Source organism: Chrysemys picta, chromosome 13, assembly GCF_011386835.1.
Source record: "Chrysemys picta bellii isolate R12L10 chromosome 13, ASM1138683v2, whole genome shotgun sequence".
NCBI classification, from domain to species: domain Eukaryota; kingdom Metazoa; phylum Chordata; order Testudines; family Emydidae; genus Chrysemys; species Chrysemys picta.
The window spans coordinates 28,449,979-28,467,458 of record NC_088803.1 but is presented as its reverse complement, the minus strand read 5'-3'; the positions used below and the strand labels follow the sequence as shown (position 1 = coordinate 28,467,458).

Here is a 17,480-nt window from a genome sequence, read left to right as displayed (position 1 = left end):
TTGCCGACTATAACCCAGGCATGGGTGAACCTCAACACAGTGGGATCTGGGGTTTGCTTTGGAGAACTTTTTAGATGCACTTCCAAAGTCTATCTTAACTCTATGAACCATGTGAGCTGGAAATCTCATAAGAACAGGCATTCTTGTAAATGTCTACTTCTGGCCCCAGAAATCATGAAAAGATAGCATCTCTTGGAGTGTTTTGGAACTTCCGCATTAAATCCAAGCAAGGAAACAGAAGTGGGAAGGGGATTCATAGATTCCAAGGCCAGGTGGGACCATTATGATCATCTAGTGTGACCTCCTGTATAACACAGGCCAGAGAACTTTCCTAAAATAATTCTTAGAGCATAGAACATTAGGAGGGCAGGGGGAGACTTGCCTAAATATTTCAGAATCATGAAAAGTGGTTTGGTTTAAATTAGGTGGAAGTTCAGGTGGATGTGGAAGATCTTCTTCTGTCCCTAGTACGTTGAGTGATGATCAGGAAATTTTTAATGAAATGTTTTTCTGTAGAGAAATGCCAAATTCATCAAAACCAAAATTTCATGGGAAAGGGTGTCCATTTCAACCAATTTCCCATTCTGAAACATTTTTGAGAAAAAAAATTAAAACCTTTCAAAATTGTCAAAATGCCCCATTTTGACAGATTCACAACGAAAAGTTCTGGGGTTTGGCTCAAAAGACTTTTCAGTTAGAAATGTAAGTTAATTTATAGTATTTTTTAAAAATGAAAAAAGGTCAAAATCAAAACAAAAAGTTTACGACTCTAACATTTATTTTCAATGATCAGTTTGCAAAATTTTTCAAGATATCAACTTTTCATCCCAGTTTGGAATGGGAGAAATTTCCAAAATTTCAAAAAAATGTCAGGAGGCGAGATCTAGTTCCTGCTCCACTGTACGCATGACATCCGTGAAAGCTAATCAGAAAATGCTAGTTGTGTCCAGATGCAATTTTATATATAGCCCTCGCATGCAAACAGATGTTATTCTTCCATCCATCAGAGCTTGGAATGGTTCAGTTGAGCTGGCTCTTCTTGGGTGTTCTTGCCCTGCTCCAGGTTCTGTATACCCCAGTGAAGGAGATCTGACCAGGGTATGACCAATGTATTGAGGGACAAACCATTTCCACAACGAAAATGGTTAGGGGTACGGAACGGCTGCCATATGAGGAGAGATTAATAAGACTGGGACTTTTCAGCTTGGAAAAGAGATGACTAAGGGGGAATATGATAGAGGTCTATAAAATCATGACTGGTGTGGAGAAAGTAAACAAGGAAGTGTTATTTACTCCTTCTCATAACACAAGAACTAGGGATCACCAAATGAAATTAATAGGCAGCAGGTTTAAAACAAACAAAAGGAAGTATTTTTCACACAACGCATTATCAACCTTTGGAACTCCTTGCCAGAGGATGTTATGAAGGCCAAGACTCTAACAGGGTTAAAAAAAGAACTAGATAAGATCATGGAAGATTGGTCAATCAATGGCTATTAGCCAGAATGGACAGGGATGATGTCTGTAGCCTCCTTTTGCCAGAATCTGGGAATGGGTGACAGGGGATGCATCACTTGATGATTACCTGATCTGTTCATTCCCTCTGGGGCACCTGGCATTGGCCACTGTTGGAAGACAGGATACTGGGTTAGATGGACCTTTGGTCTGACCCAGGATGGCAGATCTTATGTTCTTATGATATTTACCATTCGTTAATTAGACAGAGCAATACTTGCCCTCAAGGACAGAACAGTGAGATGACATGGATGGAGCTGAGGAAGCTTTTGGCAGTTGAAATATGCCTAAACCGTCCAGTGTGTAAAAGTACCAACCCTGTAATTTGGTGCTGAAAGGGCATATTGAAACTCCATGCAAAGTTATCAGAAATTTGCTAGTGACTATGACACAGCACTGCAAAGGAACCCATTTTCTATCCTCCTATTTATGAATATAGCGTTATCCACATAATCAACATGTCACACCTCCCTCATAAACTGATGGGAGAACATTATTATGTTTATTTACACTGATGTTTCTTTGCAAAAACACTAGAAGACAAACTCTGAGTTCCAAGCAGTTCACAATCTCACTCTGTCTGATACAACCCACATGACAAATGGCCTGGCACAAAAGCAGACAGAGAAGAGGAGAGAAGAAATCAGTTCTGGACGGCTAAGCTAAAGGAGTGTTTGCAGAGTGAACCTCCGGAAAGAGTGAGAAGGGCAGGGGTCCCTGGGAAAGGAGGGTAGTGAGGTGAAGGTCTGCAAAATGATGTACAGTGTAAACAGAGATCACTTCACCTGTGTTTGAATTGTGGAACTGTGGCCAGCTTTGCACCAGCATCACACTAGTGCTGGGAGGGGGCAGAAGGGGGAGTGAATACGAATATTGTATCCCGTTGAGATGAGAGGGTATTTGGGGTTTTGCACCAGCAGAATTAAATATGAACCAGTATTTACCAAGACACTATGGCTGACACCCTTGTGCTGAGGGGCATATAATGTTCAGTGCTGCAGAGAGCTTTCCTTTTCTCTTTTGTCCCCCTAGCTTCCTCCTCCTTGTGAGAGTGGGCAAGCTTAGTGTTATCTCACAGCTGAATCCCTTTCCTTACTCTGTTCTGCTTTCCCTGTTCCCTTTTAAATTACGGGGACCTGTCCCTGGCTGCCTCTCTGTACCAGGAGCTGTGGTTGCCTGGAAAACAATCCAATATGGAGGACAATCCTTTTATAGAATAAGCCCCTTTCCCAGGAGGGCATATGCCAAAGCTCTAGGGCTGTTTCGTCTGTGCTGGTCAAAGTCACTTTTGCATCCACAATTCAGGTCACTTTGACACACACAACACACAAGAACACACAAGTACCGATGCATGATCTGCAGGTGCAGTCAGGTAAGTAAACGTCCAAGCAGCCTAAATGGCACATACAAATAATTGCGGGTGTTAAACTGTAACTGCAAATTGCAAGTATAAAACTAGAGGCCAACTTCTGACAATCTGGTTCTGCATTTGTAATAATACATAAGAGACTGTGTTGCACTAAAATGACAGGCTACTGGAGGTTTAAAGGCAATATTTTTGCTGCTCACTAATTGCTGTATACTAAGTAAAGAAGCAGTTGTTATTAACCAACAATTTTAGAAGTTCCAAGACATAAGAAAACCCAAGGGTGAAAATAAATCCCAAAGACTCGTTCTAACCACTGTTGTGAAAACACAAGAGGTTTCCAGCAGTCTGTGATGCCACTTTCATAATATGGCAAGGGACCTTAACCAAAAAATTAGCAAGCTTTAACTATGCTAAACATATCATCTTAGGCAACAGAGGGTCCTGTGGCACCTTTAAGACTAACAGAAGTATTGGAGCATAAGCTTTTGTGGGTGAATGCCCACTTCATCAGACGCAAGGTGTGTCTGATGAAGTGGGCATTCACCCACGAAAGCTTATGCTCCAATACTTCTCTTAGCCTTAAAGGTGCCACAGGACCCTCTGTTGCTTTTTACAGATTCAGACTAACATGGCTACCCCTCTGATACATATCACCTTAGGTTAGCAAAGTTTTAGTCAATGTCCAAGCCTTCAGATTTAGACTTTCAATCAAGTGACTAATTACCAGTGCTTTGGAGAGCAGAGATCTCAAATTTAATGAGACACTCTTAACACAGAGCTAACGACTTCAGATATCTAAGCGTTCTAAAATCCAGGAAGGGTGATAACAAAGGGAAGTTTATGCAAATATACCCCCCACTAGCGAGGGACTTGTCTGGCTTTAAGATTAAGTTAGATAAGTTAGATAAGTTTATGGAGGGGATGGTTTAATGGTAAAACATAGTTGTCAAGGAAAACCAAACAATGGTAGGTAAATAGCATAATGGCTAAAAGGGGTCAGGATGGAGACTCTTGCCTATATGCTCGGGGTCTTACTGATCGCCATATTTGGGGTCGGGAAGGAATTTTCCTCCAGGGCAGATTGGCTGAGCCTCTGGAGGTTTTTCGCCTTCCCCCGCAGCATGGGGCAGGGATCTCTAGCAGGAGGGTCTCTGCCGATTGAGGTCACTAATAACAGGATTGGGGACTTCAGCAGCAGAGTCCAGGGAAGGGGCGGGGACGGTTTTATGGCCTGCAGCGTGCAGGGGGTCAGACCAGATGATCATAATGGTCCCTTCTGACCTTAAAGTCTATGAGTCTATGAGTCTATAAAGCAGGAGTGACCCACACATCAGCCATCACACAAACTGGAGTGGAACCAAAAGTTTTACAGGGCTCAGAAAAATTTGGATAACTTTAATTTTTTTTCTTAATTTTCTCAGTTCAGGATCAGAAGCGAAAGTGCCAAAATACTGTGAGAAAGGCTCTATCCACATCCTGACACCAAACATTTCCCCAGCGAGGCTGTTATGAGATCTCCAGTTCTTCACTCCAGACGTTCTAAGCATCTGAACTTTGGTGTGTTTATGTGACTCAAACTTCTCAGCCTTCCGTATGCTACATGTCCCCAGGATACCAGAGCAAAAGAAATAATGTCATGAAAGCACCAGGGACTAAGAACAGGAGGTACCAAAGATCAATACAGACCTCTTGGTTCAATACCACTCCCCACAAAGAGGTAAAGGCAAAATCAGAGAACAGATACCTGAACTCAGGCTGATGTGATACACTCATGGTCACTTACTATCTAGACAGCTTGGGGCAGTGTCACATCAACTGTGGCCCTGGTTCTGCAAACACTCCTGCACGTGAGTAGCTTTACATGCTAAAGAAAGGGGGAACATGGGGCAAAGGGGTGGGACGCTGAGCTCCTCCTGTGCTAAAAGCGCCCCACTTTTTTCCATTGCTTGAGGGAACAGCGCTCCCCCCCCCCACACACCTCCTTGGCTGATGCAGTGATAGCATCCCTTCCGTTTCATAAATGGTAAGGCCAGAGGAGACTGTTATGATAATATAGTCTGACATCCTGCATAACACAGGCCAGAGAACTCCACTCAGTGCCAACCTGCTTATGTGTGTAAAGTTATACATGTGTACAAGTGTGCGTAGTCTGGGACCCCACGTCTGCATGCACCAAGCACCAAGCCTGGGTATTTCTCCCACACACAGCTGCTCTGATTATTTCAATCATTCTGAAGGTTCTGAACACCGCATCCCTGTAGTGGGCTAGTATTCCACTGGGAACTTGAAGCTGTTGTGGATACGACTGTTGTCATCAGCAGGCCCCCTAAATGTGTGCTAAGATGATTTAACTGTTAGGGTAGATGGTGCAACACCGTTTTCAGCATCAGTATGGAATGGCAGGGTTGGCACTACCCTTTTTAACTCTAACATTTTCCACTGTGACTACAACCAGTGCAGCAGAAACCATGGAAACCTTAGGCCTGTGTACACGAGAAATGTGCCCCGGTGCAACTTAATCAGTGATTTTAAATTTATTTAGTTAAACTTGGGCAAACACTCATATTTCACTTTAAAGAGTGACTTACTTTTGTTTATCTTAAATCAAAATCTAACTGACTTAAGATGAACCCAAATAAACCTGGATTAAACTGAAATAAGAATGTTCACATGGATTTTTGCACTTTTTAAATTAATATAACAACAAGTTTTAAATTATTTTAAATTTATCTTTAGTTTAAAGTGACCACTTTAGTTAAGCCAATGCAAATTTCTTGAATACACAAGGCCTCAGAACAGACCAGGTGTTAAAACCAGCATGTTGTGTAACCCTTCTCAGGTCTAAGCAACCCCGTGGTTATAGCACTGGCAGTGAACAGAACTTTGTCTACGCTTAATGCTCCAAGTGTCGCTACAACCATAGGAAATTATAGGAACATTTAGGCTAGTGTGGACCAGGCCACTGTTTGACAGAGTCTTGGTTCCACCAAGTTTTCACACCTGCAGAAGAACGCGACCTGATATAACACAAATTCGGCTATAACGCGGTAAAACAGCGCTCGTGGGGGCGGGGGGCAGATCAAAGCAAGTTCAATATAACACGGTTTCACCTATAATGCGGTAAGATTTTTTGGCTCCCGAGGACAGCGTTATATTGGGGTAGAGGTGTATTGGCATCTAATAATTCAGGGCCTGAGACAACTCCAATTCAAGTCCATGGAAAAAGCTCCCACTGTGTTGGGTCCTTATTCACTAAATGTAGCCCTTTGTTCTGTTTGTGAACTGGCTGTGATTTTGTATTAATGCCTTTGTTACTCGAAATTATTCAATGAATGTTTTAGGCCAATATATTCCAGCCTATGGGGCTTTTTTGTGAATGGTATGGTGTGACTCTTCATTAGATTATTCACTCTGCACTGCTACCAGGACACCAATTGTAAATGGCCAGCTGATAAAGGCTAGGCAGGTGACTGGTAGGGATTTTACAATATCATTAATAGCTCTTGTTTATTTGGATTTAAAAAACAAAAACAAAAACCTCAAACCAGCAAATGCTGCACATAGCCAATGTACATAGTGCTGAGGAATTGGATAATATCCCTTTAAATAGTTTGTGGGGCTGCTAATGGCACTGAGCTGCACTAGAGGGGTCACAACCTATTTAAAGGGATAATAGAATCAAAGGACTGGAAGGGACCTCGAGAGGTCATGACAGGACTAAATATTATCTAGACCATGCCTGACAGATGTTAGTCGAACTTGCTCTTAAAAACCTCCAGTGATGGAGATTCCACAGCCTCCCCAGGCAATTTATTCCAGTGCTTAACCACTCTGACAGTTAGGAATTCTTTCCTAATGTCCAATCTAAACCGCCCTTGCTGCAATTTAACCCCATTGCTTCTTGTCCTATCCTCAAAGGTTAACAAGAACAATTTTTCTTCCTCCTCCTTGTAACGACATTTTACAAACTTGAGAACTGTTATCATGTTCCCTCTCAGTCTTCTCTTTTCCAGACTAAACAAACCCAATTTTTTTCAGTCTTCCTTCATAGGCTGCGTGTCTGTCATGGAGGTCACAGATTCCGTGACTTTCCGTGACCTCTGTGACTTCTGAAGTGACCGCTGCTGGGGCAGTCTCAGGCCACTGCGTCCCCCTCCAGCAGCAGCAATAGTTTGGGTGTAGGAGGGGGTTCAGGACTGGGGGTTGGGGTGCAGGGCAGCGCTTACCTGAGGGGAGCTCCTCGGAAGCATCCAGCGTGCCCCTGCAGCTCCTAGGCTCTGCATACTGCCACTGCCTGCAGGTACTGCCCTAGCAGCTCCCACTGGCTGTGGTTCCTGGCCGATGGGAGCTGTTGAGTTGGTGCTGGCGTTGGGGGCAATGCACGGAGACCCCTGGTCTTCCCTCCCCGTAGAAGCTGCAGGGACATGCCGGCTGCTTCCAGGGAGCCATGCGGAGCTGGGTAGGAAACCTGCCAGTCCCGCCAACTCTTCCCCTCCAGCACCCACAGCGGTGCTGGGCTGCCTCCCCCCTCAGCACCCGCGGTGTCCCTGGGCCACCCCCTCCCAGAGCACCCGCAGCCCCCTGCCCAAGTTTTAGTTAGGGATATATAGTACAAGTCACGAATAGGTCACGGGCCATGAATTTTTGTTTACTGCCCATGACCTGTCCATGACTTTTACTAAAAATACCCGTGACTAAAACGTAGCCTTACTAATATGTCACGTTTTCTAGACCTTTAAAATTTTTTGTTGCTCTTCTCTGGACTTTCGCCCATTTGTCCACATCTTTCCTGAAATGTGGCACCCAGAACTGGACACAATACTCCAGTTGAGACCGTATCAGCGTGAAGTAGAGCGGAAGAATTACTTCTTGTGTCTTACTTACAACACTCCTGCTAATACTACCCAACTCCTATATATTACAGAGTAATGGAGTTTTACCACGGACTTCAATGGGAGCAGAATTAGGCCAGTGCTGAGCACTTCTGAAAATTCCCTCCCTTAATTCAGATTGTAAATGGTTTAGGGCAGGGATTGTCTTTTACTATGTGCATTTACAGTGCCTAGAACAGTGGAGCCCTGATCTTTTGGGGCCTCTGAGCATGACTGTAATACAAATGATTAATTATTAATTATTATTATTATTATAACAGTGTGGTTGGTCCTCGCAGCCCAATGGGATCAAATTCTGGTCTCTGTCACACAGATGATAATCTAGATCACAGTGGAGTTACTCTGGATTTGTATCCAGATAACTGAGGTCAAGATCTGGCCTCTGGTTCTGTTTCTCTTCTTTGAGCGGATAATTAAACAAAAGGAAGGCTTGAACAAATCACTTGGAACAAGTATTCACCCATCTTTAGCTAACAGCGAAACCATTATCTATAGCACTAGTAGTATACTGCATCCAGTTCTAGGGTCCACGTTTTAAAAAGGATGGTGAAAAACTGGAGATGGTGCAGAAAAGAGCCACAAAAATGATCTGCGGGCTAGAGAAAATGCCTTACAAGGAGAGACATAAAGAGCTGTTTAGCTGATCAAGAAGAAGATTGAGAGGTAACTTGATTACAATGTATAAGTATCTTCACAGGGAGAAAATAGCAAGACCTAAAGGGCTCTTTAATCTAGTAGAGAAAGGCAGGACAAGAACAAGTGGCTGGAAATTGAAGCTTGACAAACTCAAATGAGAAAGAAAGCACAAATTGTTAACAATAAGGGTGATTAACCACTGGAACAAACTATCAAGGGAAGTGTGGATTCTCCAACTTTTGAAGCCTTCAAATCCAGACTGGGTGCCTTTCTGGAAGGGACGCTTTAGTCAAAACACAAGTGATTGGGCTCAATATGGGGATAACTGGGTGAAACTTGATGGCCTGTGATATACAGGACAGCACTAGAAGATCTAGTGGTGCCTTCTGCTCTTAACATTTAAGAAACCCAGTTCACTGGGTCCTGCGGCTAGCAATCACTTTCTAAAGTGGGTCATTTTCTCTTGGGTGTTGATTGGGCCAATCTTCACGATACTGTTTTGGAGCAGAGTGAGTTTGGAACACAGGGACTGAAACACCAGATCAGAAGCTGGTCCATGTAATCTGCCATTGGCCCAAAGTGGGAACTTCAGAGGAAAGCAAAAAAGTAGGGCTGACAATTAATCACAGTTAACTTACACGATTAACACAAAAAAAATTAATTGTGATTAAAAAAATGAATTGTGATTAATCACACTGTTAAAGAGTAATAGAATACCAATGGAAATGTATTAAATATTTGTGAATGTTTTTCTACATATTGATTTCAATTACAACACAGAATACAAAGTGTACAGTGCTCACTTTTTATTATTTTTAAGTACAAATATTTGCACTGTAAAAATGATAAAAGAAATAGTATTTTTCAGTTCACCTCATACAAGCACTGTAGTGCAATCTCTGTATCATGAAAGTGCAACTTGCCAATGTAGATTTTTCTTTGTTACATAACTGCCCTCAAAACCAAAACAATGTAAAACTTTAAAGCCTGCAAGTTCACTCAATCCTACTTCTTCGCTAAGACAAACAAGTTTGTTTCCATTTACCTGAAAGTGAGAATTGGCATTGCAAGGTATTTACATGCCAGATATGCTAAACATTCAGATGCCCCGCCATGCTTCGGCCACCATTCCAGAGGACATGCTTCCATGCTGATGACACTCATTAAAAAAATAATGCATTAATTACATTTGTGACTTGGGGGAGAATTGTATGTTTCCTGGTCTGTTTTACCCACATTCTGCTATATATTACTTGTTATGGCAGTCTCAGATAATGACCCCAGCACATGTTGTTTGATTTAAGAACACTTTCACAGCAGATTTGATAAAAGGCAAAGAGGGTACCAATGTGAGATTTCTAAAGGTAGCTATAGCACTCGACCCAAGGTTTAAGATTCTGAAGTGCCTTCCAAAATCGTAGAGGGATGAGGTGTGGAGCATGCTTTCAGAAGTCTTAAAAAGGAAGACTCCGATGTGGAAACTACAGAACCTGAACCACCAAAAAAAGAAAATATACCTTTTGCTTTTGGCATCTGACTCATGATGAAAATGAATGTGTATTGGTCTGCACTGCTTTGGATTGTTATTGAGCAGAACCCATCATCAGCATGGACGCATGTCCTCTGGAATGGTGGTTAAAGCATTGTAACCCTTCTGCCCATGTAAGTTGGCAGCAACAAGGGCCGGGTTCTGTATCTAGGGGTTCCGTTTCAATAACGCAATGCAAAACCGGCTCGAGCCCCCACCCAGTGACCTGGGACAATTACATACCACCCCCTGGGTGCCTCTAAGAGGCAATACTTCCCCTCTCGCAAGCACGGAGTTTGAGTGTAGCAGAAAATGTTTAATAACATGAGGTAAACGACATCGGCATTAAAATGGAAAAACACCACAAACAGGATTCATAACACAAACCCTGAGCAAAAAAACCCACCCCAGCAAATTGGGCTGTGTCCTTTCCCTTTGGTTCTTGAATCCAGCAACCCAAAAATCACCCAGAGTCCCCAAAGTCCAACACCCCCAAAGTCTCTTGGGTCCAGCAACCACGCAAAGTCCCAAAAGTCCAACAAACCCCAAAGTCTCTGTCCCTGGTCAGTGCAGTCCCAGAGTAAAAAGGGGGGCACGCAGGGTGTTAAAGGGCACCTTACATGATCCGAGGCCGGCTGGCCATCTCTCCATGGGGTTCCGCCGCAGCCTTCACCACAAGTCAGTCCACTTCCTGCCGCCCCACAAACTGCTCCACTCTACAAGCTGCTCCGCTCTGCTCCCCAACCTGTGAGCCGCTCCAGCCGTCCCCACAAACAGCTCTGCTCGCTGTTCCTTGGGCCTCTCCAAGCAGCCCCGCACCACTCACTGCTCCTCCAGTCATCCCCACAAATTGCTCCACCAGCTGCTTAGCAATATAGCCTCAGGCTCCCACACTAGTTAACACAGCACTCAGTAATCTCAGCTCTTAGTAGGGGAGCCCCGGTGCACCATTGACCCAAAGTGAATTCAGCTCAGCAGCCTATAACTAGACTCCTAATAAAAACAAAGTTAGCTCTAATATTTAACAGCAGAGAGTAGGGTGACCAGATGTCCCAAATTTATAGGGACAGTCCCAATATTTAGGGCTTTTTCTTACATAGGCTCCTATTACCCCCCACTCCCATCCTGATTTTTCACACTTGCTGTCTGGTCACCCTAGCAGAGAGAGAAGATGGTGCAATTGATGTCAAGCCCTCAGAGGCACACCCATACTGTCAGATACAAATACCTATCCCCATCCTCTCACTTCACTGGGATTTGTAACCCATACCCCTTGTCAAGCAAGTGCTACTTAGGTAATGGTGAAGGACTCACTCAGTCCTTCTGTCATACAACAGTTCCATTGGCCTTGATTCACAGAATCAGGGTAACAAAACTTTATTCTTCCTGCCCCAATAACAGAGAAACTGGGTATCCCACACCAGCCAAAGTAACCACTTTCAGTTGCTGTTGTTTCATGCCAGGCGAGTGGGTGTGCCTATGCAAACAAGATCAGCCCCTGGAGTTCTTTTCCACACTCGCCATAATTCACCACCAGATGTCAGGGTAGAGCTCATCCTGACTCTGCTTACAGCATGAAGGGACACATGACTCTTTAGAGCATCTGGCATGTAAATATCTTGCGATGCTGGCTACAACAGTGCCATGCAAACGCCTGTTCTCACTTTCAGGTAACGTTGTAAACAAGAAGCAGGCGGTATTATCTCCTGCAAATGTAAACAAATTGGTTTGTCTGAGCGATTGGCTGAACAAGAAGTAGGACTGTGTGGATTTGTAGGCTTTAAAGTTTTACATTGGTTTATTTTTGAATACAGTTATTTTTTGTACATAGATTTCAGAGTAGCAGCCGTGTTAGTCTGTATCCGCAAAAAGAAGAACAGGAGTACTTGTGGCACCTTAGAGACTAACAAATTTATTAGAGCATAAGCTTTCGTGGACTACAGCCCACTTCGAGTACTTGTGGCACCTTAGAGACTAACAAATTTATTAGAGCATAAGCTTTCGTGGACTACAGCCCACTTCTTCGGAAGTGGGCTGTAGTCCACGAAAGCTTATGCTCTAATAAATTTGTTAGTCTCTAAGGTGCCACAAGTACTCCTGTTCTTCTTTTTTTGTACATAATTCTACATTTGTAAGTTCAACTTTCATGATAAAGAGATTGCACTATAGTACTTGTGTTAGGTGAATTGAAAAATACTATTTCTTTTGGTTTTTACAGTGCAAATATTGGTAATAAAAATAAATATAAAATGAGCAGTGTACACTTTGTATTCCATGTTGTAACTGAAATAAATATATTTGAAAATTTAGAAAACATCCAAAATATTTAAATAAATGGTATTCTATTATTGTTTAACAGTGTGATTAATCGCACGATTAATCACGATATATTTTTTTAACCATGCGATTCATGGTGATTAATGAAAGGTTTCAGAGTAGCAGCCGTGTTAGTCTGTATCCGCAAAAAGAAGAACAGGAGGACTTGTGGCACCTTAGAGACTGTCTCTAAGGTGCCACAAGTCCTCCTGTTCTTCTTTTTATGGTGATTAATATTTTTAATTGCTTGACAGCCCTACAAAAAAGCAACCTCCCTTCCTCCCCCCCAAAAAACCCCCAGTGCACTTAGCTGGTTGTGCAATCCTGTGCCAAAGGATGAAATATTTTCCTTGCATTCCTAAACCACAGGACTGCTCTGTTTACACGGCCCCTTGCTTCCAGTATTTTCAGGATCTTGGTGAGCATCATTAGAACACACATGCAGGTTGTTTCCTATATTGTACAGCATGGTTGGTTTGGTTTTTTTTAAATACACAGTGTGATTATGGTCTATTGTGCCCATAATCCAGGGATTAAGGGTCTTTAACAGTGTGCATTGGCTCACTTGACCAAGAGTGCCTGGTATCATGCTATTGATCTAGGGATTACAGGGGCATCTCACACCCTTTCAATGAAATCCTAGTTCTCTCTGCAAGTGCAAAGTGCGTTGTATGTTAGCCATTGCCTGCTGTTCCTCCTTTCATCTATTCAATGGAAATTGCTAGGCCTTTCCCCTTGTGACTCAGATCAGGGCCTGGGGGTTACAAGGAAGTGTGCTGGTGTCCTGAGACTCCTACTCTTGTTATTTCTTATTTCTATTACAGTATTGCCTCAAGACCTCAACCAGGGACTAGGACACAGGGTATAAACACCTAGCTGTCTGCCCTAGAAGGTTCACATTCAGAGATTCTGATACTGTGCAACAGGGAAACAACCATACAAGTTGTGGGAAGAGAAAGTAACAGTGAAGTCAGGCACATGTGCATGACTTAGCAGTCACCGTTGGAATCAGAGGGTTTCTGTGCTTCCCCGCTTCCCAAATTGTTCCAGGGCATGTCTCCAACTCAGACTATATCCAGGTGCATCCAGGAGGCAGCATGCTCATTCCCTCAGAGCCGGAGAGGGAAGAGCAATCACCTTGCAAGCTCAGGAGTGATTCCTGTTGACCGATGCTTGGTGGGGCATCAGCTGTAACTACCCTTGAAACCTTCTGACTCTATGGCCTGACTCTCAAATGGGCTGAGCACCAGCTGCTTTCACTGTGACCCAATTAGTTCCTTAGTCCCTAAGAATACCCTAATTTGGAGGATTATTCACTGTGCTTTATGGAGAGCTCTCCATATAACCCATGGAAGTCACACCACGCTGTGCTGGGTTCTCTCTCTCTAACTGGGTTACCACTGCTCTCTTCATTTTGGTTGCAATGGCTCGGTCCTGACAGGAGAATGGGAGGAGACCGTATCCCATGAATATTTTGGGCAGCGAGATTCTAGAAAGCAGGGTCGCCCTTTATGGCTGTGTGCAAAAATTATACACAGTCGTTCGACACCAATGTAGACAGCTGGGAGGAGCATGCAGAATCCCGTTCAACCTGGAGGGAACATCTGGCACTGGTGGGTGCAGCTCAACATGAAGTGGCTTTGATCCAGAGAATGGAAGGAAAGCGCAAAAGAAGAAAGCAGCATGCTGTATCTTGGACTCCAACTCAGACAACACATAGATCTGTGAAACTTGTAACAAATTGTGTCGCTCTCGAATTGGGCTTGTCAGCCATGAACAGATTCATCAGGCACCTGCCCAGATCTTTTACACATACACCATGAGCCGGTGGATCAATGGCTGCCTATGCTATATTGATTTTACTCTTTAATGTGTGAAAGCTTTAATGCCAGACCCTCCAGTGCCCCGTGGCTGCATTGCACTTTGCTCTTAGTAACTCCAATATTAAAGGTATCTTAACCTGCCCAGGGAAGATCATGCATTTTAAAGCCAGGTCTGACCACCTGCATCTCTCCAGCAGCACAGGGTCCCCAAGCACCATGCTGTGGGTTCAATACTAAAAAAGTGCTATCTATGGAATTATTAACAAAGTTCCTTTGGCTCCCCACATTCATTGTTCTCCCACCCAAATACTGACTAGGCTAGTCCTTGCTTAGCTAGTGACACATGATGAGCTCACAATCCAAGGGGGTATCGTCACCATTAGGCAATCTCTGGCAGCAAAGAGCTGATGTTGGGGCTCTGATGCCATGCATGCTCCTGGCAGAGCAGAGAAAAGAAGGTGAGGCCAGAATACGCTGTGCTACACTGACACTTGGCTCCCACTGTGGCTCTTACAGCCCTGGGTAATTTAGAGCCACCCTCAGGCTGATCTAACCTGGTACAGGTGCATAAATCTGTGCAACTCCATTGACTCCAGTGCTGATTTACACCAGCTGGGGATCTGTCCTGGCATCTCCACAGCAAAAGGGTAAGGTAGGAGTGACATTTATTCCTCTAATAATATTTATGTGCTGGCTGCTGAATGTTATTTGATAGGGCAAATATTTACGCTCAGTATTGCTGACAGCATCAGTAACCATGAACAGCCTTATCTGAAGAATAATCAATGTTCAGCCGAAACTCTCGGGACCCAACAGCTGATCCTAAACTACCTTGGTAGACAGAGAATCCTGGTCAAATACTCCAATATGTGTGTCTGCTTCCAATATCCGCATTTGCATTTTTTCACAGGCATCTTCAGGATTGGCCATTGGGTAGAGCTGGGCAGGAAATGGGTTTCCCACCCGGGGAATATTTTTGAGAGTTTGGAATTGTTTCCCATTCTGCATCAGGAAAAACAGAGACTTTTTTTTTTTTTAACCACAAACCAGCGAGAGGGAGCCCCACCCCTGTCTAGCCAAGGCTAGGACACTCACCTGGGCTGGGGGAGACCTGGGCTCCAGACCTTGCTCATTTCTCCACACATCCCAGATGAGTGCCCTGACCACCACCAAGCTACGGACTATTCTGGGGCGGGGCTCCTCTCTCTTTTTGACCAGCAATTCCATCTTGGAACAGTCCTGTGAACTGTTTCTGTTTTGACAAATCAACATTTTCCAGCAAAAAATCATTTTGTTGACAAATTCCCGACCAGGTTAGTTGCTAGGGAGAGTAGTCCCAGGGCCCTAGGGGCTCTTCTGGGGAGGCTGTTCACAGTTGATGTACGGCTGGGCACCAGTGATCTTCAACTGCCAGAAGGCAACTGGAGCTGGACACAAATTAGAGCAGTACTGAGGCTGCTGTAAACTGCTCTAGCTGTAGCTTGGCCATGATACATAAAGCTGGTACGCTGCCAAATATGCCCTCTGGCCCGGCCCCTCAAATCTGGCAGTGAACGGAATGGAACTGATTGTCAGCTGTGTGAATTTCCATTTAATACAATCACTCCCTTCTGGAAAAGCCCAGTCAAATTGAATAGGGCTGAGAATCTTTCCTTAGGAATTTTAAACTGCCCTCCTAGAATTCGATAGGACAATTCACAAAAACCTATAGAGAGGACTCTCCTTCTCTATTACATCACACCGACAAAACTATGTTAAAAGAACATTAAGATTGCAAAGTGAAGCACTCAAAAGGTAGGAAATGCCAGACTTAACGCTGCCCATGCAACCTTAATAGGGTCCCCTTGTGTGTATACATTATGGCAGTGTTTAAGGACATGATCACATACTATTTTTTTCACAGGACCACTGCCTTGTTCAGTGCAGAGCACTCCCTTAAAGGGCAGCACTCCCCTAAAGAGCAGCAATTCAGTATTTTGGCAGGGGTCCTAAGGAAAAAAATAGTGTGTGATCATGTGATTAAAAACTGTATCAATGCAAGTTCACAGGCAACCTTAAATCTGGGATTTCCTAACTTTTGAGTTCCTGACTTTGCAAGCTGATTAATGTTCTTTTAACATAGCTTGTCCCCTTTTGCACCATCTCCTCCCAGGTGTCCCAGTTCTGTTTACACCACACCACCAGCACCTCATCCCCCACCTGGTCAGTACTAGGGTTGCCAACCCTCCCAGTTTTGCTGGGAGTCTCCCAGAATTGGGCTCTATCTTCCAGAGGCTACTGAAGCAAAACCAGGAGATTTTAGGCTGCTAAAAAGTTGCTAGGAAAAGGCAGGTGTTAGTAATGGGAGATTCGATCATTAGAAACGTAGATAGCTGGGTTTGTGATGACCGGGAGAACCCGTATGGTGACTTGCCTGCCTGGTGCGAAGGTTGCGGATCTCTCGAGGCATCTAGACAGACTTATGTGTAGTGCTGGGGAGGAGCCGGTGGTCGTGGTACATGTAGGTACCAATGACATAAGGAAGGATAGGAGAGATGTCCTGGAGGCCAAATTTAGGCTGCTAGGGAAGAGACTGAAATCCAGGACCTCTATGATGGCATTCTCAGAAATGCTCTCAGTTCCACGCGCAGGGCCAGGTAGGCAGGCAGAGCTTCAGAGTCTCAATGCGTGGATGAGACGATGGTGTAGAGAGGAAGGGTTTACATTCATTAGGAACTGGGGAAACTTTTGGGATGGGGGGAGCCTATACAGGAAGGATGGGCTCTACCTAAACCAAAGTGGAACCAGACTGCTGGCACTAAACATTAAAAAGGTTGTAGAGCAGTTTTTAAACTAGGAGACGGGGGAAAGCCGACTGCTGCAGAGGAGTATGTGGATCGGACAGAGACTTCTCTTAGCGGAGAGTCTAATGATAGAGACTCTCCAGGTTATAGTCAGGAGCAGAGGATGGAGGAGGATAATGTAAGGGCCAAATCAGATGATAAACATTCACATAAAAAAGAATCTAACACATCAGAAAAGGGCAGACAAATAAACAGTGACAAGTTTTTAAAGTGCTTGTACACAAATGCTAGAAGTCTAAATAATAAGATGGGTGAACTAGAGTGCCTCGTGATAAAGGAGGATATTGATATAATAGGCATCACAGAAACCTGGTGGACTGAGAGCAATCAATGGGACACAATCATTCTGGGGTACAAAATATATCGTAAGGACAGAACAGGTCGTGTGTGGGGGGTGGGGGGGTGGCACTATATGTGAAAGAAAATGTAGAATCAAATGAAGTAAAAATCTTAAGTGAATCCACATGTTCCATAGAATCTCTATGGATAGAAATTTCATGCTCTAATAAGAATATAACATTAGGGATCTATTATAAACCTCCTGACCAGGACAGTGAT

The 17,480-nt window shown here is 43.9% G+C and overlaps 1 protein-coding gene across 3 annotated transcripts in view; it reads right to left on the bottom strand.

Moving 5' to 3' along the window:
* The window catches only part of RALY (RALY heterogeneous nuclear ribonucleoprotein), a 262,138-nt gene that overhangs the window by 116,206 nt on the left and 128,452 nt on the right, over positions 1 to 17,480 (bottom strand). Inside the window, exon 3 of one of the 3 annotated variants that reach the window (XM_065565718.1) lies at positions 1,586 to 1,625. The exons of the other annotated variants lie outside the window; for them this stretch is intronic. The gene's annotated coding sequence lies outside the window, so the exon portion shown is untranslated. The remainder of the gene's footprint in view (positions 1 to 1,585; positions 1,626 to 17,480) is intronic. 3 annotated transcript variants of the gene reach the window in all.